Source organism: Pipistrellus hanaki (assembly GCF_964339955.1).
Source record: "Pipistrellus hanaki genome assembly, chromosome: 3".
NCBI lineage: Eukaryota > Metazoa > Chordata > Mammalia > Chiroptera > Vespertilionidae > Pipistrellus > Pipistrellus hanaki.
The window spans coordinates 106,788,306-106,815,477 of NC_140505.1; the positions used below are offsets into that span (position 1 = coordinate 106,788,306).

A 27,172-nucleotide genomic window follows, 5' to 3' on the forward strand; every position below is an offset into this window, starting at 1 on the left:
CTTGCTGAGCACCCAAGTTTCATCAATCTTTTGATAAAAGTTTTGTAATTATGACATGCTGGAATTGGCTCCTGGCACTTATCTTTTTTAAAGGGCAGGAGAAAGCTAACAAAATCAAACTTTGTGCTTTTGCCTCCATCATCTTGGCCATCCTATCAACCCTGTGGCGTTGGTATTATTAGGGTGAAGAAACTAGAAAGGTACAGTGCACAAAAGGCAGAGCCAGGATTCCAGATCTGCATGGCTCCAAAGCCCTGTGGTTTCTACCACACCGGGCTGCCTCCGGCCTTTACAGAAGGAGCAGTCACCAGCAGACATCCTTAGCAAGCCCCTTTCCCTCTCTGGGTAACAATTTCTTCTGGAAGTTGACTGGATTGGGGCTAATAGGGGTTAGCCTTGGAAGAATTTATGGGTGGGGCATCGAATAAGGTTTTGGAGGGGAATGGAGTCAGGATATGGATTATTGATTTAAATCTAAAAGACGCAAACAAGATTGTGTGTATGAGGGAGCGGGGGCTGAGGAGATGAATGGAAACTGCCAGTCTAATTAGGAGATTATAAGCAGATCTAAACTGTCTCAAATCATATTTAGAACATGATCGTGCACATGGGAAGCACAGAATACGTTTGATGACAGTAATGATGATGACGGCTGCCAGTTGTCACTTCAGAGAAGAGTCTGGGTCTTCTGCTTCAAGAATCCAGGCCTGGAAATGCCTATAAGAAGCACTCCACCAGAGATGTCTAACTTGAGTTTTTCCTGCTTCAGTTCAGTTCTTCCGGGCATACCATGCCCTTTACCAACACTTGGAGGCCTTTGGCTCCTGGGGAGACAAGACAGCGGCTCCTTCTGGCAGTATCTAATACACACCCACGACGTCAACATCTCAAATAGTACATCTCAAATAGTCCGTCCCAAATACCAGGGAAAGATTTCTTAGGTGTGGATGTGGGGGTGGTGAGATCAGAGAGCCTGGCCAGAGGGGAAAGCTGAGATCCCGGCCAGTGAGGCCCTAGGGTGGTGAATGGGGCCGATCCCAGGAGCGCGCACACAGGCCCCGACCTCTCCTCCCCAAAGTCGGCTCTCGGCTGCAGGTCGGGCTGTGAGGGCGAGGGGAAGGCCTCATACTAGCGCCTCCGAGGAGCAGCCAATCCAGGATCCAGGATCCAGGAGGTGGTGCGGGGGTTCCCGAGACCCACAGGCCGCCCCGACAGGTTCGGGAAACCCGTGCCCAGCACGACCCTGGCTTCCCTCCTCGGGCTCCCGCCTGCTCTGACGCAGGTGAACCAGACAGGAGGTGTTGTAGATCCCCTGATCCTCTCGAAACCTCTGCCGGGAGCCCCAGCGCCGGCTCCAGCTCCTTCTGGCAGCCCTGTCACCCCGCCCCTCACGCTCAGCCTGGGCCCTTGGCCTCGCCCCGCCCCCTAAGCCTGGCCCCGCCCCCGCCCCGCGGCCGGCCCCGCCCCGCAGCCTCGCCATTCCCGGGAAGACCCCGCCCCCCGTTTCCGCTGGCGGTGGCTGTGGCGGCGGCGGCGAGGGAGCTCGAGGGAGCCGGGGTCCCGCATTCCTGGGAGCTCGGTGAGTGCGGCCCCGGGCGGGCGGGCTCGGGAGCAGGCCGGGAGAGCTTGCGGGATCCGGGGCGGCTTTGGGTGAGCGAGGCGAGCCCTTCACCAGGTTTCAGAGAGGGGAGCGCCTCAGGGGCGCCCCGAGAAGGGGGTGTAAGGAGGGCGGCTGTGGGGCGGAATGAGGGAGGGATGGGGCCCAGGAAGAGGAAGGTGTGTGTGTGTGTGTGGGGGGGGGGGGGGCGGGATTGGGGCGAAGAGGGAGGGATCTGCACCGAGAGGCTCGGAGGACCTTTTGGGAGTGGAGCGAGGGAGGGTGAACCGAGGGGTCCCTGGCGAAGGGATGGGAGGTCTGAAGGGTGCAGCAGAAAGGGAGAGCCTGGGAGCTGTCATGGGTTTCTGACTGTGTGGCCCAGTAGACCCCAGTGGCTTGGGGGGTTGTCCATACAGCGCCCCCAGGGCGGGCTAGGGGTTCGATCGGGACTGGGATACCGCCTGCAGGCCCTCCCCCTGCTCCCTCCCCGCCCCATTCCTTGGGTCACTGCTGGCTAATCGGCACTCAGAGTGACAGAGCTTTGGCACACCTCAAGGTACAAGATGTAGTCCATCTGTGCCTCAGCTTTGGGACTTTAAGAAAACTTTCTTGTGGTTAAATAAAAAAAAAGTCCAAAGAAGAAACTGGCTTGTTATGAGGGCAGTATTTGTACTTGTGTATCTCAAAACTGAACTCTTGGTTCGCCTTTCTTTGCAAAATATATTGTTCTCTACCTCTTCCCTGGATGCCTGCAGAGCCCCGGGAAATTTGAAGCATTGGGTAGTATGGGATCCCCTGGGCTGTGTGGACCTTTCCCCATCCCCAAGACGGAAACAAGAAGGCAGCTACTCACCTCCCTTTGGTTCAGAGAACCAAACTCGTTATGTGAGGGTGCCCTTCTGACTTGCAACTGTCCTCTTCTCTGACTCAGGTATTTCCTCCTCCAGGAAGCTTTCCTGGACTAGTGGAGAAAACCGAGGACTCAGGCTCTGATCCCCGTGTACCAGCCAGCTTTCCTCTCTCTACTAAAAATAGTAATAGGGAATGTTTTGTATGTAGTTCTTCTATAAAGATGTACAGTCAGCTTGTCATCATAAGTAATGGAAGGGGGAAGAGGTATTATGGATAATTTCAAACAATGGACTGTACAAATCACTTATATTTAGCTAAGGAATGCAGCCAGGGAGGCAGACATTTACACCAGCTTCCTACCCTCTGCCTAGTTCTGGCATGGCTGTTGCAGCTGGGCGGTGGGTCAGGGGTGAGGAAGGGAATGGATAGGGGTGGATAAAACTTGAAGGGTAATTCTATTGTGCACTCATTCATGGAAGACCTGCTGTGTGCAAGGCTCTGAACCACAGAGTGGGCTACAATAAAGTGGGATTATTTTTTATTTGAATTTATCAGATATTAATCTTCTTTAAATCTAGGAACTGATATTTAATATTAATAACAATAACTAGTGTTTATAAAATAATATATAGTTGACCAAGTGCTTTCTCTGCACATTAGGTGTATATAATTTTATTTGAGTCACATATAATCTTTTAAATTATATGTTATTTTTAATTGCCTTCTTATAGGTTGGGAAAGTGAGGCTCAGAGAGAATAAATTACTTCTCTGAGGTCACAGAACTTATTAATTGGAAGAAACAGAACTTGAACCTGTGGCCTCTGACCTATCATGCCTTGTGCTTTCCTATTGTGCTGTGCTGCCATCTGCCATTTTTCTCTACTGAGCTGGAGGATCTTAGCCTCAATACCACCTATATGTGCAGTTCTGGGCATATTACCTCCTCTTTCCAAATTTCTGTTTAGGAGGGTAATTGGGGTAAAATCTTTCTAGAGATTCTTCTGGCACCAAATAATTAGCAGTATAAGATCATATTGGCAGCCCATTAGACAATAAGTGGAAAAAAAATTAATTGTAAAAAACAAAAAATTTATCATCTTAAACATTTAAAAATGTCCAGTTCAATTGCATTAAGTATATTCATTGTGCATCAGATCTTCAAACTTTCTCATCTGCATAATTGAAACCGTATATCCATTAAACAGTAAATTTTCATTTCTCCCTTCCCCAGCCCTTGGCAATCTCCATTCTACTTACTGTGCTTTATTCAGCTCCTATTATGTTAATAAATGTTGCCTTTGAGGAATTAGGCAGAAGCAGCTCAGCTTAAGTGGGAAGCCCCTGGTCCAGGGGTAGCTGGCCGGTGTTCTGGTCTTTATCCCTGAGTAGCTCCAGCACTGGAGTATTGTTAAGTGAATGAGTGAGTTGGTGAGGCCTTGGGCAAGTGCCTTCACCTTTCTAGCTTTAGTTTCCTGCTTGCAAAGTAAGGATAACAATAGTGGTCTCTCAGGCCTTTGGAGGAGCAATGAGGTAATGTATGTGAAGCAGGAAGCTTTGAGCCGCCTACGTAGCAGGTGTGCAGAAGATGGTAGCTGCTATTTATACTCTAGCTGAGGAGACTAGACTAATATGCTTGGAACAAGACTTCCTTTTTTCTACTATTAAGGCCCAGGCCTTCTGTGGTTGTCATCCCCAGTGACTGAGGGAATGGGTCTAATCCAAGTGCCGTAGCCTGGCACTCAACATCCTTTCTATCCATTCCAGGCCTGCCTGTGTAGCCTTATCTCCCACTGGTCTCCTTCTAGGAACCCTCAGTTCTAGCCAGATGGATCTCCCCAGCATGCTTTGCTCATTCCTTTGTCTTTTAGTTCATACTGTCCCATCTTCCTGGAATGCTCTTTCCCAGCCCTCCTTTCCCTCTTTCAAGACCCGACTCATGTCTGAGCTCTCTCATGGAACCTTCCCTGGCTCACCTATCCTAAAAGTTTCTTTGGAACTCCTATGACATTTTTTGTCTTCATCTCTCCTGGCTTTAATATATATTACACTAGAGGCACAAAGATTCGTGTAAGAATGGGCCTTCCTTCCCCTGGCTGCTGGCACCACCTTTACTCTGGCTGGAGCCATCTTTCTGCCTTAGCTCTGCCCGGAGCTGCCTTTCCAACTTCCCATGCTGCCCAGAGGCACAGAGATGCAGGGATGGTGACATGGTAACAACGCAAGCGTCCCGCCCCGCCCCTGGTTGGTCGGTGCCTGCATATGCAAGTTAACCAGCCATCTTTGTTGGGTTAATTTGCATACTCACTCCTGATTGGCTGGTGGGTATCTCGAAGGTACAGTCAGTTTGTATCTTTCTCTTTTATTAGTGTAGATGGGGTGATTCTTTAGTGAATTTGATGAATACTTAGTATGTATGTATCAAAGTACAAGAGTCTGCTAAGTTCTGGTGATGCAAAAATTAAAAAGGTAACCGTTCTTGTTTTCATGGGGCTTATAGTGTAGTAAAGGGTTAAGAAAGGGGTTCAACAGTGACAAATCAAGCTATAAGGTGAGTGGCCTGTGAGAGGAGAATGTTATGTGGGTTCAAACAACAGGATAGGTCACCCTGATTCTGGATGAATGCTTCATGTAGCAGGTGGAATCTGTCATGAACTTTGAAGTGTGGTTTGCTTGCATTTCAACAGGAGGGAGGAGGAACCAACCTGAGGAAAGACACTAAGTAAGTGTTGCAGTGTGTAAATAGCATAGGTTGGCCAGTGAGTGGGTTATGGGGAGGGAAGCAGAGAATAAAGGGCTAGATAGGGAGACAATGACTATATAGTAGGCAGCTTCAAATGTCCAGCCAAAGAATTTCATCTGTCCATTCATTCAAGAGAAGGTGAGTGCCCACCATGTGCACTTCTTGGGAGGCCGTGGGAACTTGGCAGGGTTTTGAATTGGGGTTACAGAAGCAGGGCGAGGCCTCCGGTGGGTGAGTCTGGGGTCTGTTGAGAGAGGAAATCATGGTGGGGAGAGTGGCTGGGCAGCTGTGAGGAATGGAGGGAAAGGACTGAACCTGAGACATTTTGGAAGATGGATAGAGACAATTTGTGAATTGGTTGGCTGGGGTGGTGAGGAAAGGATGAAAGGGGGATTGAAATGCATTCTGAGTATCATTGGGAAGATTCAGTGCCACTTGCTATTCTACTGAGTATCATAGTTTCTCTAATTAGATTGTAAGCTCCTTCAGGCTTAGATTCTAATCACCTCTATGTTCTCCTTGGCCCAATACCCACTGCTGAGAGACAGAGTAGGCACAGTGTGGAGCCCTGACATTTCAAGAAATCAGTCTTGTCATGGGAATGTAATGTATGCAGGGTGACTATCCTCTCCTATATAATAAAAGCCTAATATGCAAGTCAACCAGTCACTATGATGCACACTGACCACCAGGGGCTCAATGCAGGAGCTGCCTCCTCAGCCTGCAGCCCCCAGGCCAGCCAAGGCGTGTGGCAGCAGGGGAGCCTGCCCCCCCTCCCCCGCCCCCCACGCCAGTTGCCCTGCAGAGGGAGGTGACTTGCGGTTGTGGTGGCAGCGGGGGATGGGGGGTTAGGGGGATGGGGCCAGCCAGCGTGTGGGCGGCAGGGGATGTGGCAGGGACCCGCAGTGGTGGAGGCAGGGCGATTAGGGGGTGGGGCCGGCCCACTCAGGTGGGGTCAGTGAGCAGGGGTGCCAGGCCAGCTAAGGTGGGTGCCAGTATTGGGGCCCCCCTCCTGATTGCCCCGCTGATTGCTCCATAGATCAGCCCTGATCACTGGCCAGGCCTACGGACCCTACCCATGCATGAATTTTGTGCACCGGGCATCTAGTAGTTAATAATATTGTACTGTATATTTGAAAGTTGGTAAGTGAATAGATCTTAAAAGTTTTTATCACAAGAAAAACAAATTGAAAAACAAAACAAAAACAAATTGTAACTATGTATGTATGTTGATGGATGTTGACTAAACTTATGTGGTCGTCATTTTTTAATATGTACAAATATCAAATAATTATTTGTATATCTGAAACTAATATAATTTATATGCCAATTATTTTTCAATAAAAATATGAATCCATTTTGCTATCCCCCTTCCCCCCAAAATAATCTTGTACCTTCTAGAATCCCAAATTTGCATCCACAGGAATATTTTCACATGGGCCTGGATTTCTCCAGAGTCATGTTTCCACAGAGCCAAGAGTTTCCTGTGTATATCTTTACATCCCAAATTAACTACCCTTTAAACGTCTGCTACAATTTCATCTCTCATTTGATGGCCATTTTCCACCAATTTTTTATTGCTCCACAAGAGTACTTTGGATGTGTTAGAGATGAAAACAAAGTGGCCTGTTCTTTACGTCAGCTACCTAGGGTATGTGAATCTAACTCGTGTCTCAGTAAAGTTACACACTTTTACATATCTTGAAACTTTGGGTTGCTTGTGAGTGATCAAAATTACAAACATTAAATCTTTGGATGCCCCGGGGTCTACCTCAGAGATGACATAGGTACTCTTACATAACTGCCTTTACCAGACATCACTAATTGATCACAGCGGTCTTTCCAGGTTCTGCTAATAATGCTTTAGGCCCCCACCAGCAGCTCAGTGGAATGGGCACAGCAGCTGGAACCAGTGTGCCATTCTGGCGTTCTCCCCCTATTGAATGGATGGGTTCTTGCTGGGAGACTGCTGCCCCAAAGAGTGGCCACTGCGGGACAACATTCACCCTAGAGTGGCTTCACAGAGAAGTGATGACCTCATTTTTGTTTTCCTGCAGGGGTATCCTGGGATCTTGTCTGTCAGCAGCCAAGGTGTTTGTAGGAAATTCAAAGAAAACAGGTCAGTGTTGGTCTGGGTCCATTGTGGTGGAGCCTTAGAAAGTCTTTGTGCTATAAACTGAAGTCAAAGTTTCTTTTGCTCTTTAACTGTGGGTTGGGGAGGAGGATAACATAGGATACTGATATTTTTTAGACTGTCTCTCTTTCCTAGCACTTGACTTGGAACTGATAAGCTCCTTAAAGTGGGTTTTGGGGGGCCAGGAGAGAGACCCTCCTCCCTACTGTTTCTGATTGGCAGCTAGCAATATTCTTAATTTCTTTCTTGGAGAACCACCCTGATTGTAAGGAGGAAGCCCAGGGAAGCAGAAGAGACCTGTAACTTCCTGCTTCCTGTCTCCTCCCAGCAGGCTTGGGAGCTAGGGTGGAGGACCTCCCACCAGCCATTCAGAAAAGCATCTGTGGGAACCTGGCCAATGCTACCTAACTCTTATTCCCCTGCTCTGGCTGCTACAGGAATGCCCCTGGCCCTCCAAGTGGCACCCTCTGCCAGGACCCTCATCAAGGTCCTCCTCTCTGCTTCTATGGACTCTGGGGGTCTTGCTTTGTTCCCAGTACTTGTTCATCCAGCCCCTCTGGAGCTACCTTAGGCAGCCTGTGTGGATGCTGCTGATTCAGGTTCCCTAGGGTTGCTGCTTACAGACCCTGGCCTTTCCATGTTTTACTTTCTGTGTGTTTTATTCTGTGGCTTCCTCCTGCTTGGTGATGTGTAAATCTCCTATCTTCTAAGAATCTAGCAGTGTGGCCGTGGGGGTGGTGGTTGCGGGAAGGATGGTGCTGGCTGCCAAAAAAGTCCCTTCTCTAAGTTCCAGTAGAAATTATTTGGTGTTCCAGAAGTGGCCACCAACCTTATTGTCCTGCCATGTTTTGCACATTGTACTTGGGTTGCCAATATTTATATTTGTCACTATCCTCATGGGACACAGTTTCAGACTCTTTACATATGTCCACAACTAATTTATTTAAAGTGTATTAATCTTAATTTAAATCTCATTTAATTTTCATAGGAGTCTAGGGAGGTAGCTGTCATTTCTCCCCATTTTATAAAGGCAGCAGCTAAGGAGAGAGTTGGTCAGAGACTTACAGGGTTCAAACCCAGGCAGTCTGGCTGATACACTGCCTGTCCTACCGCAGACCTATGCTGTTCTCATAAGGTCCTGGGCAGGGCTTGCCTGGAGCTGCTGCAGCAGGAATATGGAAATTACTGTTTTAAGTCTCCCCACTCCTTGGGACCTGGATGGGTATCCACTTTCATTCTCACTGCTCTTCGGTTTGGGGCACCACCTGTGAGTGGACTATGCAGGGCAGATGGGCACATGGGCCTGGGCTGAGGGAAATCAGCCTGGTGAAAATCAGGTGGTGGGAGGGAAGGACGGAGGCCAAGTGATGAGAGGCCTTGCTGCTCAGCACATCCTGGCTCCTCAGCATATCCTGTCCCATGACACAGATTCTGCAGAGCCTGGTCCTAGGGGGAGGACTTGGTTGGGAGCTTCCCAGGAGGCCTGCATGGTCTGACATCACCAGTCATCTTATTTTTTTTTTTTTTCTTTTAAAATAGAATTTATTTTCTCTCTTTTTAAAAACATTTTGTCTATTTTATTTTATTTATTTATTTTTAAAAATGTAATAAATCTTTATTGTTCAGATTATTATAATTGTTCCTCTTTTTCCCCCTATAGCTCCCCTCCATCCAGTTTCCACCCCACCCTCTGCCCATACCGCCCCTGCCCCACTGTCCTCATCCATAGGTGTACAATTTTTGTCCAGTCTCTTCCCACACACCCTGAACCCCTTTCCCCCCGAGAATTATCAGTCTACTCCCTTTCTATGCCCCCGATTCTATTATATTCACCAGATTATTCTGTTCATCAGATTTTTTTTTTATTCACTTGATTTTTAGATTCACTTGTTAATAGATATGTATTTGTTGTTCATAATTTTTATCTTTATTTTTTTTCTTCTTCTTACTCTTCTTAAAGAATACCTTTTGGCATTTCATATAATACTGGCTTGGTGGTGATGAACTCCTTTAGCTTTTTCTTATCTGTGAAGCTCTTTATCTGCCTTTCAATTCTGAATTATAGCATTGCTGATTAGAGTAATCTTGGTTGTAGGTTCTTGCTATTCATCACTTTGAATATTTCTTGCCACTCCTGTCTGGCCTGCATAGTTTCTATTGAGAAATCAGCTGACAGTCTTATGGGTGCTCCCTTGTAGGTAACTAACTGTTTTTCTCTTGCTGCTTGTAAGATTCTCTCTTTGTCTTTTGCTCTTAGCATTTTAATTATGATGTGTCTTGGTGTGGTCCTCTTTGGATTCCTTTTGTTTGGGGTTCTCTGTGCTTCCTGGACTTGTAAGTTTATTGCTTTCACAAGGTGGGGGAAGTTTTCTGACATTATTTCTTCAAATAGGTTTTCAGTATTTTGCTTTCTCTCTTCTTCTGGCACCCCCATAATTCTGATGTTGGTACGCTTGAAGCTGTCACAGAGGCTCCTTACACTATCTTCATATTTTTGGATTCTTTTTTTCTTTTTGCTTTCCCACTTGAGTGTTTTTTGCTTCTTTGTATTTCAACTCTTTCACCTGATTCTTGCAATCCTCTAGTCTGCTGTTAGATCTCTGAATAATATTTTTTATTTCAGTCAGTGTATGCTTAATTTCTAGTCGTCCTTTTTCATATCCTCGAGGGTTTCACTAAATTTATCGACCTTTTCTAGAAAATTCTTGAAAAACCTTATAATTGTGGTTTTGAACTCTATATCCAGTCGTTTGCTTTCCTGTATTTCTTTCATTTGTAATCTATTTCTTTGTCTCTGCATTTTGGCTGCTTCCCTGAGTTGAAAGAGTGGCTTTGTGTGCTAGGTGTCCTTTAGGGCCCAGTGGTTTAGCCTCCCCAGTTACCTGAGGTGGATACCCTTTGTGGGCTGTGTGCACAGTATTGTTGTTGTTAAGCCTTGATTATTGTTGGTATCATTGGGAGGAATTGACCTTCAGGCCAATTGGCTGTGAGGATCAGCTGTGCCTATGCTGGGAGAACGTCTGTGCTGGAGACACCCTTATGAGACAAGACTTGCAAAAGCCTCTGTGCTCAGCTTGGATGGGGCGGAGTTTCAAGGTGGAGCGGACAGCATTGGTATCCCGTCAGCCCTGCCCTAATAGGCCCCTGTGTCTCAGTGTCTGGTGGTAATGGTAATCGCTGCAAGCACCTCTGAGAGAAAGTTGCCCTCGAATTCTGCCCGCTGCCAGACAGTCCATATTCTCCTTGAATGAGTCTGGGTCCCTAGAGTCTCACCCGGAACTGGAGTTCAGTGCAGTCAGAAGCTTTTGTCTCCCTCCCGCTTGAGAAAGCCAGCCTTGTACTCAGTTGCCTTCCCTCTCCATGTGCTTGCCTTGGTACTTCTGCCTTCTGCAGTTCCTCTGAGTCTCAGTGTGCCTTTCTCTTTCCTTCTAGTTGTAGGATTTTCACTCAGCCAGCCTTCCTGTGGTTCTGAATGATGTCCGTTTTGTCTTTTAGTTGTAGTTTTGAAATTGTTGTGCGAAGCAGCAGTTTAGGTTTGCCGCCATCTTGGTTTCTCATCATCAGTCATCTTAGCCAGATGACCGTCCTTCTGTGCATCTGTGTTGAAGTTACAATGAGGGAGTGGAGGACTTTCTGGAGAGGAAGTGTATCCTCTCCTATGGCTTTGGCCTCAGAGGGCTGTCATGCTGTTGAACCTCTGGAATGATGACCAGCTCCCGGGCGGGAGGTTTTAATCCTGGCTCCTGCTTCTGCCTCTAACAGGCTCCGTGACCTTTGGCAAGTTACTTGTTTTCTTTAGGTTGTCTTCTACCCACAGAAGGAGGGGTCTTATTGATTGCTAAGGTTCCTTCCAGCTCTGATGGAGGTGGTTTCTCAGGTGGGATGAAGGCACAATTCTTCGAGTCTAATCCTGGGGCTTCCCAGATACTTCTTCCTCTTACTGTGTGCTCTCTGGCCCTGGCCTAGAAGCAGATGGGAGAGGAAAGAGGAAAGTTAATGAGTAAACCCAAGGCTCTGATTTTTGATAGAAGCTGGATGGGGGTGAAAGTTGTTTACAGAGATGGTCACCTGTCTGATTAGTGTTAGGGCCTTACTGCCTGACTTCTACCCTATGCTCATGGCTCTGCTGCTACTTTCGTTTTAACTGCCTCATGCCCCCGCTTGATGCATTTAGGAGGTAGAAGGCTCCATTGCTGGAGTCCAGCACAGCGAGTTAATAATTTCAACTTCAATGATAACCACAGCATAATGAAACAAGAGTGTCTATGTGAAGTCCAGCTTCCAAACCCTTTCCCTCCTCTCAAACCATAAACACAACCAAAAACTTAGCTGAACTGGACTGGGGCACTTGAGAAGTTGGTGGAGCCAGAAGGAGCACTTCCCCTGGCTTCCAGTGCCCCAGTGTGTGCTCCAGTCTATGTTCAGGAGCTAAATGCGGATTACTTTTTGATTATCCATTGTTTATTATTATCTGTGCTTTTGAGTTTACCCCACCCCTTCCTCTCCTCTGTCTTCCTACACCCTCTCCCCTTACAGTAGCTGGATATTAATTGAACTTTGAATACTCGCTTACTTTCTGAGAGACTCATGACCAATTCTATGCTCAATGGTCAGCATTTATTAAAAGTATCTGACCTTTTGATGGGAAGAGGAAAGGATGGGGATGGAGAACAGTCCAGGAGTCTGAAGAGTCAGGCAGCTCGGTGGATCCCCTGGGAACCCTGCATTAATTAGAGAGGCATGGCTGTCACTGCAGGAAGGCTGAGGGGCCTCATGGCCTCTGGTTCAGGATCTTGGTGAGTTCCGAGCCTTGGCCTTAGCACCTTAGGGCCGCTGCTAATCCCCACAGCACCTTTGGGAAAATTTGAAAAATTTCTCTTGCTCAGGTTAAAAAGGAAAATTAAACTGAAGATATTATTGTAAAACCTGAACAACATCCAGCTGCATAGGATAGCCTTCTAGAACCCTGCAGTCAGGGTCCTGGCTGTCTATATACCTGTGCTCACCCTCCTCCCCCCTCCCAGTGAGGGAAGTATGTATGTCAGTTTCAGTGTCTGGGAGAAGGCCTGGGGTGAAAGGGCTTGTGAGGACCCTGGCCAGGTGAGGAAAGTGATCTTGGGGGATGCTCAGAGCAAAGTTGGAACAGCGTGTGGCCATGTACGAGAGAGAGAGAGAGAGAGAGAGAGAGAGAGAGAGAGAGAGAGAGAGAGAGAGAGAGAGAGAGAGAGAGAGAGAGAGAGGAGAGAGAGAGAGAGAGAGAGAGAGAGAGAGAGAAAAGAAGAAGAAGAAGAAGAAGAAGAAGAAGAAGAAGAAGAAGGAGGAGGAGGAGGAGGAGGAGGAGGAGGAGGAGGAGGAGGAGGAGGAGGAGGAGGAGGAGGAGGAGGAGAGAGAGAGAGAGAGAGAGAGAGAGAGAGAGAGAGAGAGAGAGAGAGAGAGAGAGAGAATATATATATATACTTGAGATAGAGAAAGAGAGAGAGGATGTGTATACCTGCCCTGGAGTGAGCATGGCTTGGTATGCCTACATGGGTTTGCATGGGAGGGTTCTCCTGCACTCTTCTGGAACTGAGCTGAGAGGTCCACCTGAGCACTTCCAATAGATTATGACATATCTGTGACATGAATGCCCCCTCCTTAGAGGGATTATAAAACTCAAACACAGTATCTGGTAGCCCCTTCTAAGTCCTCTCACTTGGCCACCTGCCATAGTGTGGAGACTGAGGCTTAGGCGCCTGACTTTCCAATAAGCCGTAGGGGTGGTGGTGTGAGGGACAGAGGGAGCAGACACTGTCTCAGCAAGTCCCCAGCCCCCACTTGGGCCAAATCCTATGGAAGGGCTCAGAGGGGCAGGGTGATTGGCTGGGTTTGAATGGGGATGTATGTTTAGGGGTGTGTGAACATGTAGAATGACGTGTTTTGTTTTAGAGAAAGGTAGAGGTCAACGCTTGCAATTTTCCACTTGTCTTATTCCTAAGAGATTCTAAACAGCTTTGTTTAAAAACTGGACATGCAGATTGCAGAGACCCGAGTGAGGAAGAGCTGTTGGGTCCCCCAGGAAGGCAATTAGGTTTGAAGCCAGAGTCTGGATCGTATGCAGCACGTGGGACCTGGAGTGTGGGGAGGGAGGCTCTGAGAACATCCCTGAAGGCATGAGTCACTATATTAGCAGCCTGCAAATGGGCTTCCACTTGGCTGCTGCTGGAAATGGGCAGGGTAGGAAGGAAGTGCCAGCCCAGGTTACCATCCACCATCCTGGCTGTGGGCAGCACAGAGGGTTGGAACCTGTCTGGACTCTGCTCCTCTCGCACTGTTAGACGAGAAGCTGGAGATAGTGGTGGCCAGTTGGCCAGTCTGTGAGTCTCCTTTGAGGGACAGTCAAGTACCTGCAGTGCAGGGAGAATAATTCAGGACATCATCCAATCAAGGAGAGGCCTGAGTGGAACTTTCTCTGGGGACCCGGGAAGAGCCCGTGGGAGCTGGGCCTCGAGGGACAGGTGAATTTAGATAGGCAAAGATAGGGGCTTGCTGAGTGAGTGCAGTGAGGATGTCATCTGGGTAGGGTTGGGTGTGGCCTGGATAGTTGGATGGAGATGACCCAGGGAAGGGGCACCTTGAATGCCATTCAGAGGAGATTCAGATTTTAGGAGGCTAGCCGTGGGGAGCTAGTGTTGCTTTCTGGACAGGGGAATGAAGGCTGAAAAGGATTCTTTTAGGAAAAATTAGCTTGAAGCAGAATTGAAGATGATTTTTTAAATTTTTTTATTTTATTGATTTTTCTTACAGAGAGGAAGGGAGAGAGATAGAGAGCTAGAAAGTCGATCAGAGAGAAACATCGACCAGCTGCCTCTTGCACACCCCCTACCGGGGATGTGCCCGCAACCAATGTACATGCCCTTGACCGGAATCGAACCTGGGACCTTTCAGTCTGCAGACAGACGCTCTACCGCTGAGCCAAACCGGTTTCGGCTGACGATGATTTTTTAAGAGTACCTTGGTTTTTGTAAAAAATAGTTCAAACTCATTATAATATTCAAACATTACATAAATTATAGAAAAGTAAAATCTATAATCCTACCCTTCAGAGGTAATCACTGTTAATACTTGGTTTATATTTTTTTCAGGTAGTTTTGTGATAGACTAACATCCAGCTCTCCAACTATTCTTTTATCAATTTCTATAAGTAGAATTGTATTGTACTTACTGTCTGGCAACTTCTTAAGCCACTTTTCCACATCAGTGCATATCATATGACCTCATTCTTCTGAATAGCTACATAGACTTGCTGGATGAGTTTTATATAAATTATCTATGGCTGCACAATAAATCACTTCACAATTTAGTAGGTTAATACAACAACCATTTTATTTGGCTCACAGTAATGTGGGCTAGCCCTTTGGCCTGGGCTCTGCAGGGCCTGGGTGGTCTACGGGAGTCTCTCACATGTCTGGTGGTTGGCACTGCTCTCAGCTAGACCTCCCTTCACATGATTTCTCATTCTCAAGGACACCAGCCTTTTAGGTGAAAATGGAGTTTCCAAGACCTCTTGGTATCTAGGCTCTGATGTCTTACCGTGAATTATCCATCTACTGCTGGTTAGAGCACCAGCTGGAAGTCCAGGGTTGGGGGAAAGACTCCACTCTCTTTTCCCCCCATCTTTTTTTTTTTTTGTTGTTGTTGTTAATAATCACCCAAGAATATTTTTTAAATTGACTTTTAGAGAAAGTGGAAGGGGGGTGTGTGGGGAGAGAGAGAAACATTGATGTAAGAGAGACACATTGATTGGTTGTTTCCTTCACGTATCCCGATGGGCTGGAGTTGGAACCTGTCACCCAGGTATGTGCCCTTGACCAAGAATGAAACCCGAGATCCTTGGTGCGCAGGCTCTAACCACTTAGAAACACCATCCAGGGCAAGTCTCCTCTCTTGATGGGAGGACTGGCAAGGTCACACAGAAGGCATGTATGCATGTTCAGGAGTGGGCGGGAATGGATGTGTAGTCCTCCATATACCCAAAAAGAGGAGAATTAGAATATCTGGGAATAAACCCCACAGATCTTTGGACGATAGTACAGACACCTTCCCTTCTCAGACCACTCTTTGCCTCAAATGGATCAACTAGGGAGAATGGCAGGAGCAAGACAATCTTTGTGTGGGTTGGAATGGTGTTTGAGGTGGATCCTGTGTGTCTGTGGGACTTGTGCTGCTAGGGCTTGGGGTGATCTAGGATTTGGGCGTTGTGGTAGACAGCTTCTCCTGCTAGGGTTGCCAGAGCTGTAGAAGTGGAGCTGGAGCCATCCTGCCCCCTGGAGCTGCCAGGAGCCTGGCTGCTCGATACCCCTGCTAACTGTCCTGGCCTCTCTGAAGAATATGAGTCAGTGAGTGACAGGTCGTTAAGGAAGCCAGCTGACCACTGCAGATCCAGGCCTCTGCTGGGAATTCACTCATTCATTCACCCAGCAAATACGGCACCTATCTGCCCCAGGCTTCCTCCCCATCCTCTTGTAACTCTGATGTGAAGTGAGACCACCCAGGCCTGTATGATTCACAGGCTTCACTTTTCCTTCTCAGGAAACTCGCAGTGGACTTAATACTTTGATTTCCCGCAATGTATTCATTTTATAGTTTTCTTATCACCTGCGTTGGTAGTTCTTCTCTCCTGTGAATTCACCAGTGGGGGTGAGGCAGAAGGAGACAGGGAAGAGCCAACTCCTGGCTGCTAAGGAATCCTCAGTCCTCATTGAGAGGATGCTGCAGCAGCACTAATCATCCATCAAACTTACCTCTCCCTGCAGATCTCAGGCCAGACTTGATGAAATACACTTTCCTAGGACAACAGTGTTCTCTCGCCTGCTACCTGCCTGGTGGCTTGTGCATTCATCAAGTAAGAACAAAGACTGTGTGGACTTTCACATTTGAAAACCCCTCGGTGTTTTATTTTCTTCTCTCTCTCGGCATCTCTTGGGAAAGAACTGTTTTGTGGCTGGGTTCATTGTTTGGGCAGCAGTGCAGAGCACGCTGCACAGCTCAGCTTCTTGGTCACTCTCTTCCTTCTGGACTGTGCTGTGTGGGAACTGGCCCAGCTCCGTGAGACGGCTTGGTGAGGACTGTGGGTGGGGAGGGGCAAGTGGCTGCACCACACTTGGGGCCGGCATTGTGCTACCGTTTCAGGGTTAATGATATCTGATCGGCTTACGGGCTTAGTGTGCACCAGTGCTTAGTGTTGATGTCTGCAAACCTTTAAGAAATCTGGCATCGCAAGCAAGACAAGAAACCTCAGCAATGCTTTTGGCTAAGGAATTGGAAAAACTGGATGGAGGCCCTCAGTCTGCTCTAAGTTGGCCAGTTTGAAGTATATAATAGGTAAATTCCCCATAAGTGAGACCCAAGAGGCCCCAGTATGGTGCCAGGTTTCTCTTCCAGCCTCCACCCTCCATTTCTGGGTCTCTACTGCTGTGAGGACGGACTCCCACTTCAGCATGCTCCGGGGTCACCATATTAGTTCATCAACAAGTAATTACCGAGCACTGTGATTCCTTAAGGGTCTGAGGCATCTTTTGGGCCAGGTGCTCTGTGATGAGAGAGCTTCAGCTAAAAATGTGGGATAGGCGAGTCCCCAAACCTTTCCAGGCTATCAGCTGTCTTGTTGTTTTATCTGGTTCTGTTCCCCCAGGGTTTGGTCCTGCAGCATCCACAGCCTTGGGAGCCCATTCTGAACATAGGAAGGGATGAGATTGCTAATAGATGCCACCAGAGCTTTCTCTGTCAGACTCAAAGGAGATGACCACTGAAGTCTTACTGCCCTATTTTATACCTAATTTGGCATCAAAATGATGTTACCTCAGTTTTATTCTCCACCTTCCTCACAGCGTATCCAAATGACTCTTGGTCATTTCACAAGTTCAGGTGTCGCTGTTTTGTGGTGGTGGTGGCTTTAAATCAAGCACTTTGAACATATTCTTGCTTCATGTCATGAACAGACACCTAGGAGTGGCCACTTCTTGAACCCAGCGGTATAGGGAACTGGTCTGTGGCCCTGGTGTTTCTGAGACCCTGCAGCCGCCTCACCCTCCTCACATGCCACCTTCCCACTGCCGGACATCTGACCTATACGCTCAGGATGTGTGCAGCCCCCGTGGGAAGCTCTCATAGGCAGGGCATTTCTCATGGCTCACCTCAATCTCTGTCTCTCTGTTCCTTCTGAAGAGCAAAGGTCTTGGTTTCCCCCTCCACTGATGCTTTGCCTGTTTCCTCATTGCCTAGCATCTGGTGGGCATTCCAATGTTTTTTGAATGAGTGAATAGTGCATTTGTGATATAAAAAGAAACATGTCCCTAGTCTAGCCATTTCCCCAGGACACTTAGCGCACTTGCATGATTTAAAACCATCCATCTCCATAATCGCAGGGGCTTATGTCTCTGAAGGAAGCTGGACTCCTCCGAAGGCAGGAGCCCCTTGTTAGAGTCTGCAGCTCTGGGAGGGGGGCTTCCGCAGCCTTTTCCCCGGAGGTGGAGGGAAGTTATGGGGAGGAGGGGACCACTGCTTGTGAGTTTCATAACTGAGGGAACGGAGGCTGGTTATCCCAGGATCTCCAGGCAGTTGAGCAGAGGAGCCTGGAGCCAGACTTTCTGTTCCCAACCCTGGATTCGGTGTGCCCCCTCCCCCAGCACCCTGCTCCCATCTTTCTTAGCTCACCCAGGGGTGCCTTTGAGTTTCTAGCACCTTGTGTGTGTGAACAAAATAGGCCATTTATAGGAAAACATACACACAAAATGGCCAAATCCATGAGGGCTTGAGAGAGGCATGTGTAGGGTTATTTTAGGTTTGGTGGACTCGGCTCAGATCTCTCTGGCATTCCAGGCCACTGGCCTCTCAGAATTGACCAGAATGGAAGGATGATAAAAATCAAGGCTCCAGGAATAGCCCAAGAATTTGCTTATTCTTAACCCCTGTAAAGAGGTGCTGCCCAACCCAGAGCTGAGGTTGTGTGGGCCTTGGGGAGGGGGAGAAGGACAGTTCAAGGCAATTTCCTCTTCCCCTGGGAGAAGAGGGGTGACAAGCACAGTGCATGGCTCAGGGCCAATCTGTTAAGGGAGTTGGACTTAGTGGCCATAGGAATGTCTCTTCCCCACCAGTTAGTTCATCCCTGCCTCCTTGGGGGTCGGCTGCTAGCTCCCACTGGCTGGGTTTGTGGGCCAGGCTCTCTGTCTCTTTTGCTTCTCTGTCCCTCAGCCTTAGGAAGGCTCAGAACAGCTCTGGCCTCCAATTCTCAGAGAGTTTTATTTCTTCCTTCCTTGGAGTCAGGCCAGAGTTACTTTTGCTCAGTGCACATGAGGGAGACACCTAGCACCTACCCAGTGGATGTTTAGGAGCTAAGTGAGGCCAGGAGCCTGCCAGTGCCTGGAAGGAGCTAGGGTGGACATGTGGCAGCAAGCCTGTGTAGACATTCACAGGTTCACTGTATCATCCAGAGCCGTCCATGGCTGGTGGGGCAGTAGGGGCTGGAACTGGGAGTCAGGACTCCTAAGTGGTCATGGATCAGTTGTCACTTCTCTGGACCTTACCTTTTCTGATCTATAAAGCCAGGAGTCTGAGGGCCTTTCTGACTTAAGAGTTCTCTGATTCTAGGAGTCCTAGGGAGGCAAAACTTTTCAGGTGGGTAGGATGCTTTTGTTGTCTCTGGTGTTTGTTCCAAACGGGAGCAGGCTGAGGGCACAGATGTCACAGCCAGGCCTCAAACCTGCCTTCTGTTCTCTGAACTCTCCTACTTAGGAGAACTATAAAGTCTGACTTTGTAGTTCAAAAAACCAGTTGCCCTTCCAGGACAAGATGGTCCGCCTGGCCTACAAGATGAGGTCCAAGTGACTGAGTGAGGCATGCAGACAGTCTGTTGTGATCTGGCACCTGCCCCTCCAATCTCATTGCTTCCCACTGTGAGCCGCTGTGTCCCTGTTGTTTCTGTAATGCCAGGTCACCCATGGCCCCTCCTCCCTCTGCTCACCATGAAGGTTCTTGCTTCTCAGTGTCCTTGGTGTGTTTACCTTGGTTGAAGTGCCCCTCCTATCCTACCTTGTTTTATCTGTTTTTGCATTGTTTTAGCAAATTTGAAAATTTGCTCAGCTATTATTTCTTCAAGTATTTTTCTGTTCTCCTTTCTTTCACCTCTCTTTTTAGAACTCTATAAGTATATTGACTGTTTGCTATTGTACTATAGGTTACTGATGCTTGGTTAATTATTTTCAGTCTATCCCGGCTGGTGTGGCTCAGTGGTTGAGTGTTGACTTATGAACCAGGAGGTCATGCTTTGGTTCCTGGCCAGGACATATGCTTGGGTTGTGAGCTTGATCCCCAGTAGGGGGCTTGCAGGAGGCAGCCAATCAACGATTTTCTTTCATCATTGATGATTCTAGCTCTCTCTCTCTCCCTTCCTCTCAAATCAATTAAAAAATTTTAAAAAATTTTTAATTTCAGTCTTTTTTCCTTGCTTCATTTTGAGTAGTTTTTAAAAATTCTCACCTGAGGATATATCTACTGATTTTTATATATATATTTTATTGATTTTGTACAGAGAGGAAGGGAGAGAGATGGAGAGTTAGAAACATCGATGAGAGTCATCGATCAGCTGCCTCTTGCACACCCCCTACTGGGGATATGCCCACAACCAAGGTACATGTCCTTGACCGGAATCGAACCCGGGACCTTTCAGTCCCCAAGCCAACGCTCTATCCATTGAGCCAAATCTGTTTTGGCTCTACTGATTTTTAGAGAGAGAGGAAGGAGAGAAGAGAGAAAGAGAGAGAGAGAGAGAGAGAGAGAGAGAGAGAGAGAGAGAGAGAGAGAGAGAGAGAGAAAGAGAGAAAGAGAAACATTGATCAGTTTCTCCCTGCATGGGCCCTGACCAGGGATCAAATCCACAACCTACGTATGTGCCCTGATTGGGAATTAAACCTGCAACCTTTTGGTGTATGGAACAATGCTCCAACCAACTGAGCCATCCGGCCAGGGCATTTTGGATAGTTTTTATTGTTCTATCTGCAAGTACAATAATCATTTCTTTTGCAGGGTCTAATCTGTTATTAATTAATTCCATCCAGTATACTTTTCATTTCAGATATATTCTTTATCTTTATAAGTTCCATTTGAATTTTTATATCTTTCATTTCTCTCATCATGTTTATGTTTTCCTCTTCATTCTTGTGTTTGTGGACCATACTTATAAAACCTATTTTTCATTCTTTTTTTTCTGTTAATTCTCACCTGAGGATTTTTTCCCCATTCCTTGCTTTCAAATCTGAATTTATCCAGAGGAGGCTGACTAAGATGGTGTAAACCAGTGGTCAGCAAACTGCAGCTCATGAGCCACATGCGGCTCTTTGGCTCCCTGAGTGTGGCTCTTCAACAAAATACCATGTGCAGGCATGCATGTACAGTGTGATTGAAACTTCATAGCCCATGCACGGTTTTCGGCTCTCAAAAGAAATTTCAATCGTATTGTTGATATTTGGCTCTGTTGACTAATGAGTTGCCGACCACTGGTGTAAACTACACTACATGTGACTTTGTTGAAGGATTTGGGGATATTCATTTTGTCTGGAAATTATTTTTATGGAGTGTTATAGGAAGTGGGGACACAATAATAGTTTTTCTAGCCCATGCAGGATTGGTGTGGAAGAGGAGGGATTAAACATATCCTCTGGCTTTAAAAGGCCAAATCTGGGTCCCATGGGCAGGGGATTCCAGAAGATGAGAGATTAAAAAAATTTTTTTAAAAAATTGATTTCAGAGAGGAAGGGAGGAGAGAAAGATAGAAACATCTATGAGAGAAGCACATTGATCAGCTGCCTGCTGCATACCCCCTACTGGGGATCGAACCTACAACCTGGGCATGTGCCCTGACTGGGAATCGAACCTCGGACCTTTTGATCCATGGGATGATGCTCAACCCATTGAGCTACATCAGCCAGGCCCAGAAAATGAGATTTGAATGTAATTCCAGGAAGAACTTTCTTACAGGTAGAGCCTTGGGAAGTAGCAAGCTCTCAGCACTGATATTTACCGATCAGGGATTTTGTGTTTGGCATTGTAAGGTTACATATGATGCATGAAATAATCTCTAAGATACCCTTCACCTTAATGATTCTAAATCTTACTCATCCCTTTGAACCTGATGATTCATCCCCGGCTTACAACTCTGCATCTCCAACCTATACACACACACTCAGAAAATACACCTGGAATATGCTCCTGACTATGTTTTGTGCCCTGATTGGGGATTGAACTTGCAATCTTGGCGTACCAGGATGACGCTCTAATCAACTAAATTACCTGTCCAGGGGGAGAATTGATTCTTAAGACAAATCTTGAGAGAGAGGGGAAGAATGTGGGAATGGATTATTGATAGGTCTTGGGTAGGGTAATAGGATGCTAGACCAAATCAGCTGGAAATTATTGTATTTATTAACTGCCAGGTGCTATATCCTTGGTTCTCAACCTTTTTAATGCTGCGATACTTTAATATAGTTCCTCATGTTGTGGTAACCCCCAACTATAAAATTATTTTTGTTGCTACTTCATAACTGTAATTTTGCTACTGTTTTGAATCTTAATGTAAATATCTGTGTTTTCTGATCTTAGGCGAACCTGCTAGCAGTTCTCAACCTTATAATACACTTGCCATTGATATAAAGATAATGAAAATATATGTTTTTGTCAGTATTATCTGTGGTAGCTGTTGTCTGCATGCTGTTTTAGGTCAACTAATACTTTATTTAGGATTTTTATATAATACTAGTGGCCCATTACATGAAATTCATGCAGGTGGGGGGAACAGTGTGTCCCTCAGTCCGGCCTGCACCCTCTCCAATCTGGGACCCTTGGAGGATGTCCGACTGCCTGTTTAGGCCCGATCCCACAGTCGGACATCCCTCTCACAATCTGGGACTTCTGGCTCCCAACTGCTCACCTGATCGCCCCTAACTGCTCCCTTGCCGGCCTGATTGATGCCTAACTGCTCCCCTGATGGCCTAATCACCCCCAACTGCCCTCCCCTGCTGGCCTGATTGCCCACAACTGCCCTTACCTGCCACGACCTGCCTTTTCCATTTGAGGCGGCAGAGATGCCAGGACTCGCCTCTTATGCTCCATGCAGAGCCATGTGACCTCCAGGCCTCACCTTGTGTAGTGGCTGCTGGGCCCCACCTCCGCTGTGCGTGTGGCCATCTTGTGGTGGCCATCTTGTGACGACATCATGCGCAAAGGACCACCTAGGCTTTTATTAGTATAGATTGGTGATCTTTCTAATTTCTGTGCGGTTATCAGTATGGTATTTACTCATTTATGCTTTTTCATTACATTTATTGAGCACCTAATGTGTGCATGCAAGTTCTTAGCAGCAAGAACTCAGTGGGAAATAGCACCAGAGTACCTGCCCATCGGAAGACCTAAAACCTGACTCAGCTCCTTAAGGCAAGGACTGTGCTTATGTAGATTCCTACCTGTGGTATTCTCTTAGCACTTAGGGCCCTTGCTCTGGGACTGAAAGCTGGCCTGGGGATGATGTTGGAGAAATAGATTTGGGGTCTTTTATTTTGTAGGGCTCCCCATCATGAAAACACCAAGGCGTATTCTAAGACATAACTTTATTGTCCTTTCCTCCTGACAATGACTTTGAGAAGTGGCTGGAATGAGGATTGTTTTTTTCAGAGGCAGCCACAGAGCCGAAAAGGACTGACAATTTGTGAGTGGGTCTTAGGACTTGTGTTTCCAATTCTAGCCTCAGCTTGGTTCACCCTAAGTGTCCTGAGACTCATTCATTTCACAAATATTTCAGGGGTTCCTCTGGGCCAGGTACTGCTCAGAGTCTGGGGATGCGGAAATGAAGTAAAAGTCCTGTCTTCCAGAGCTTATATTTTGGTGGGGGAGACAGACAATGAATAAATAATTACAATTTATAGTATACCAGATGGTGACAGATACTCTAGAGAAAAGTGAAGTAGGGAAGGGGGCTGGAGAATGGGATAGGGGTCAAGGATTATGGTTTAAACAGGGTAGGCCTTACTGAGAGGTGTTATTTCAGTAGAGATGGAAGAAGAGGTGGAGTAAGTCCTATAGATATCTGCAGGAGGTGCATCCCAGGGAAGAAGGAACAGGATGTGCAAAGGCTCAGAGGTCGGAGTGTGTAGACCTGCCCAGCACAGCTGGAGTGGAGTGAGCAGAGGGAAGGTCTTGGGATTTGGATCACATAGGGCCTTGAAGGTCATTTTGAAGGCTTTGACTTTCATGGTGGGAGCCTGTGGAGAATTTGACCAAGGAGAACTGATCTCTCTCTCTCTCTCTCTCTCTCTCTCTCTCTCTCTCTCTCTCTCTCTATATATATATATATATATATATATATGAGTTGACCAACAAAATAAGAGCTGAAGCATGGAGGCATGGAACAGACTGACATACCTTGATGTAGGGTTGGGGGGATAAGAGAGAAACCAAAGAACTTATATAGTTCATTGGGTAGGGGCTAGAAGGAGAGGGGTAAAGAGGGGGGGGGGGGACACTGGGCGATATCTATAATACTATCAACAATAAAAATATATTAAAAAATAAAAAATATATATTTAAATTTTATTTTTGATTTTAGAGAGAGAGGAAGGAAGGGAGGGAGGAAGGGACCAAGGGGGAGAGGGAGAGGGGGGAAAAGAGAGAAAGAGAGAGAAACATTGATTTATTGTTCCACTTATTTATGCATTCATTGGCTGCTTCTTGTATGTGCCCTGACTAGAGATGGAAGCCACAACCTTGGTGTACGGCCACAACACTCTAACCGCTGATCCACTGGCCAGGGTGAGCTACTTTACATTTCAAAAGGTCACTGTGGCCCCTGTAAAGAGAATTGACTGAGAGTAAGAGTAGGTAGCAACAACAGTAACTTACCTATCCGGTGCTTATTGAGTGCATGCAGGCCCAGGGCAAACCCTTTATGTGCATGTCCTATTCAGTCCTCGCAACAACTTTATCCACCTCACTTAGGAGGAAGCAGAGACTCGGCTCCTAGACATGGCTGGCAGCTTAGGTCAGACTGATTCAAAGTTTGTGCTCTCAACTATCGTCCAGTTTTCAGGGGCAAAGGGAGAGATAATTTGGGGTGGCGTTGAGCAAACGTCCGTTGTGACAGGCTGACCCTGTTCTTGTTCTTTTGCTGCTCATAGGTATTCAAGCTGGCCACCAGCGGAGGGGTGAGGGGCACGCTTTCTCTAACTCTCTGGCTTGGTGGAGGGTGAAGCAAATTGCTTCCAGATGGGGGAAGGCTGCTTGGGGAGTGAAATTTGTGCCCTGTCTCCAGATAGCGGTCTCTCTGGGCCAGCGAGGATCCTGTGTCTGTTTGGCATATTAGACAAGCCCTGTTAGTTAGAGACCTGGACTTTGTACTCCCAACTGGGCCCGGCACTCCGAGGCAGGCAGCAGGAGACCCCTACAGATGGTCTTCCCCTCCCTGGAGACAGAACTTCCCTGTCTTCCTGAGTGAAGTCTGGGCCAAAATGCTCTGCATTTTATCTACCCCTTTTCTTCTATGTAGCTCAGATCATTTTTAGAATGTCATTCCCTTAATCTTCATATTTATCGCTCCCTAAGGAAGTAAGGAGGATTTTCCTCTGTTTAAAAAAAAAAAAAAATTCTGTAGGGTGGAAATGTGGGGTCAGAGAGCGAGGCGGGGCTAGAGGGGGGGAGGAACCCAGAAGCCCAGGTCTGGATGCAGCTCAGCCTGAGTGGGCAGAGAGGGAAGAGGTGACTGAGGCGAGACACCGGGACTCCTGGATCATGTGCTGTGATGTCTGGATGTAGGAGGTGATGGGGTGGACCTGTCTCGAGTTGCTAATGTGGCCCTGGGACACACCTTCTCTGTGTGTACTTCCATACACACATACACATTTCATGTTCATGTGATCTCTCATGTTCTCACACATACTCGCTCATATACACACTCACGTGTACCTTTGTCCTTACACATGCACACACAATGCATACTCTTGCACACATACTCACATGCTTTTCATACTCATGTTCACACATGCTTACTCACGTATATACTCATTTGCCTCTACCTTCACCCTCATACATGCACATTCACCCATAGCATGCAGCAAGTGGGTTTACTCACATGCTGTTTATAATCATGTCCTCACACATTTGTATGCTTGCTCACATGCTTGCCCAGCTCACCCATGCACACACCCTCCTACAACCACATTAGTGTCTGGGGTGCATGTGTCAGAGACAGGCACTCCCAGCGGGGAGCTGACTTGACATGAGAATTTGTCACAGCACTGCAGTCCCCACAACACCAGCCTTTAAGCTATGCCACCCCATACCTCCGCCTGCCACTTGCATCTTAAAGCGTGAGAACTGGAGAAATGGACAGCATACAGGTTCAAGTTCTGAGAGCCTTAGACTGAGAGGTGTTGTATTTATGAAATGTGAAGTGTCTGTGAAATCATCGAAGAAGGGACCTGGAAGTGGGAAGCAAGGACCTGCAGTGCACCAGCCTAGCCATGGTTCTGGGAGCTGGAGCTGAGTGCACTCCCTGACCTTGACCATAGACTATCAGCAGAGCCAGACCTTGGGAAGAGAGCACATTGTTCAGCAGTATGTAAAAGGACCATTTTGGGGAGGAAAGGCTCCTTTTTGGCTGCTCAGATCCCAGTGGGTTACCAGCAGCAGAAGCCAAGCAAACAGGCCCTGACTTTGTTTCTTTGTTTTTTAAAAATATGTTTTTATTGTTTTTTTAGAGAGAGAGGAAAGGAGAGGGAGAGATAGAAACATCTAGTGGCTGCCTCTTGCATGCTCCCTACTGGGGATTGAGTTTGCAAATCCGGAACCGAACCAGTGATCTCTTGGTTCATGGGTCAGCTCTTAACCACTGAGCCACACCAGCCAGGGCTGACTTTGTTTCTGTTTCAGAAACCTCACTGCTGCTTCTGAAGCCTCCACTACAGAGCACGGAGATCATCAGGGGGCTGTGGGATCCAATTAGACTTGAGCTGCCAGCTGCCTCCTTCCAGGAGTGGGGGAATGAGGCGCCAAGGGGCTGGAGGCAATATCTAGAAAGCTGCCTCCATAAATTTGAGTTAGAGTGCTGGAGAGGCCAGGCAGTTATTCATTCTTGGCTGTTTCTTCTTACCTTGAATTCAGCAAGTGAATATCTGCATGGAAACCGGAGGTCAACCAGGCAGGACTGTCAGGGGTGGGAGGTAGCCAGGACCCCTGATTGTATTCCCAGCCATTTAGCTGACAGAGCCTTCATTCCCAATCTCAGTGTAGGATCTTTATGAGCTTAAAGCTCTGGCTTTCACAAGTGAGGGGAAGAAAGAAGGTCCAAATACAGAGAATTTCTCTGCCCCAGCCTGGCCTCCAGGTCCCAGGTGCCCTTCACCTGGGGCCTCTGCATATTTGTTATTAGGTCTGGTTTCACCTTTCTGATCAGGGCACTGGATTTATGGTGCCCTGTGTCCTGTGGGACTGCCACACTGCTCCAGGAACTCTTAAGTCACATCCAGAGCCAGGCTATGCCTCCTTGTCTTCATTCTTTATGCTCAGATTGGTTGTATTTTATAGATTTGTGTATCACCTTGTTGTGGAGAGGTGTTTAAAACCAACCCAAATACCTGGTAATGCCACTGATGCCACTTGGGCATGGATTCTTTTGTGCCTGGCTTGAGTTTCCCCTGTCGGTGAGGATTCTTGTCTGGGTCAGCAGATTGATGGATTGTGAGAGATCCCCAAGTCTTTTCAGATATTCCTGCTTTCTGGAATGTCACTGTGCTGTATGTCCATTAGTTATCCTTGAGGAGTCAGTTTAGA

General features: G+C 47.3%; 1 protein-coding gene across 3 annotated transcripts in view; it reads left to right on the forward strand.

Annotated features, from left to right (window-relative positions):
• The first annotated feature begins 1,459 nt into the window (after window positions 1–1,459).
• The window catches only part of TSPAN9 (tetraspanin 9), a 200,879-nt gene continuing 175,166 nt past the window's right edge, over window positions 1,460–27,172 (forward strand). For 2 of the 3 annotated variants that reach the window (XM_084878451.1, XM_084878449.1), the window contains exons 1-2: window positions 1,468–1,579; window positions 7,248–7,309. The gene's annotated coding sequence lies outside the window, so the exon portion shown is untranslated. Of the gene's footprint in view, window positions 1,580–7,247; window positions 7,310–27,172 lie in introns of all 3 variants that reach the window. The other variant, XM_084878450.1, reaches the window with a different exon arrangement.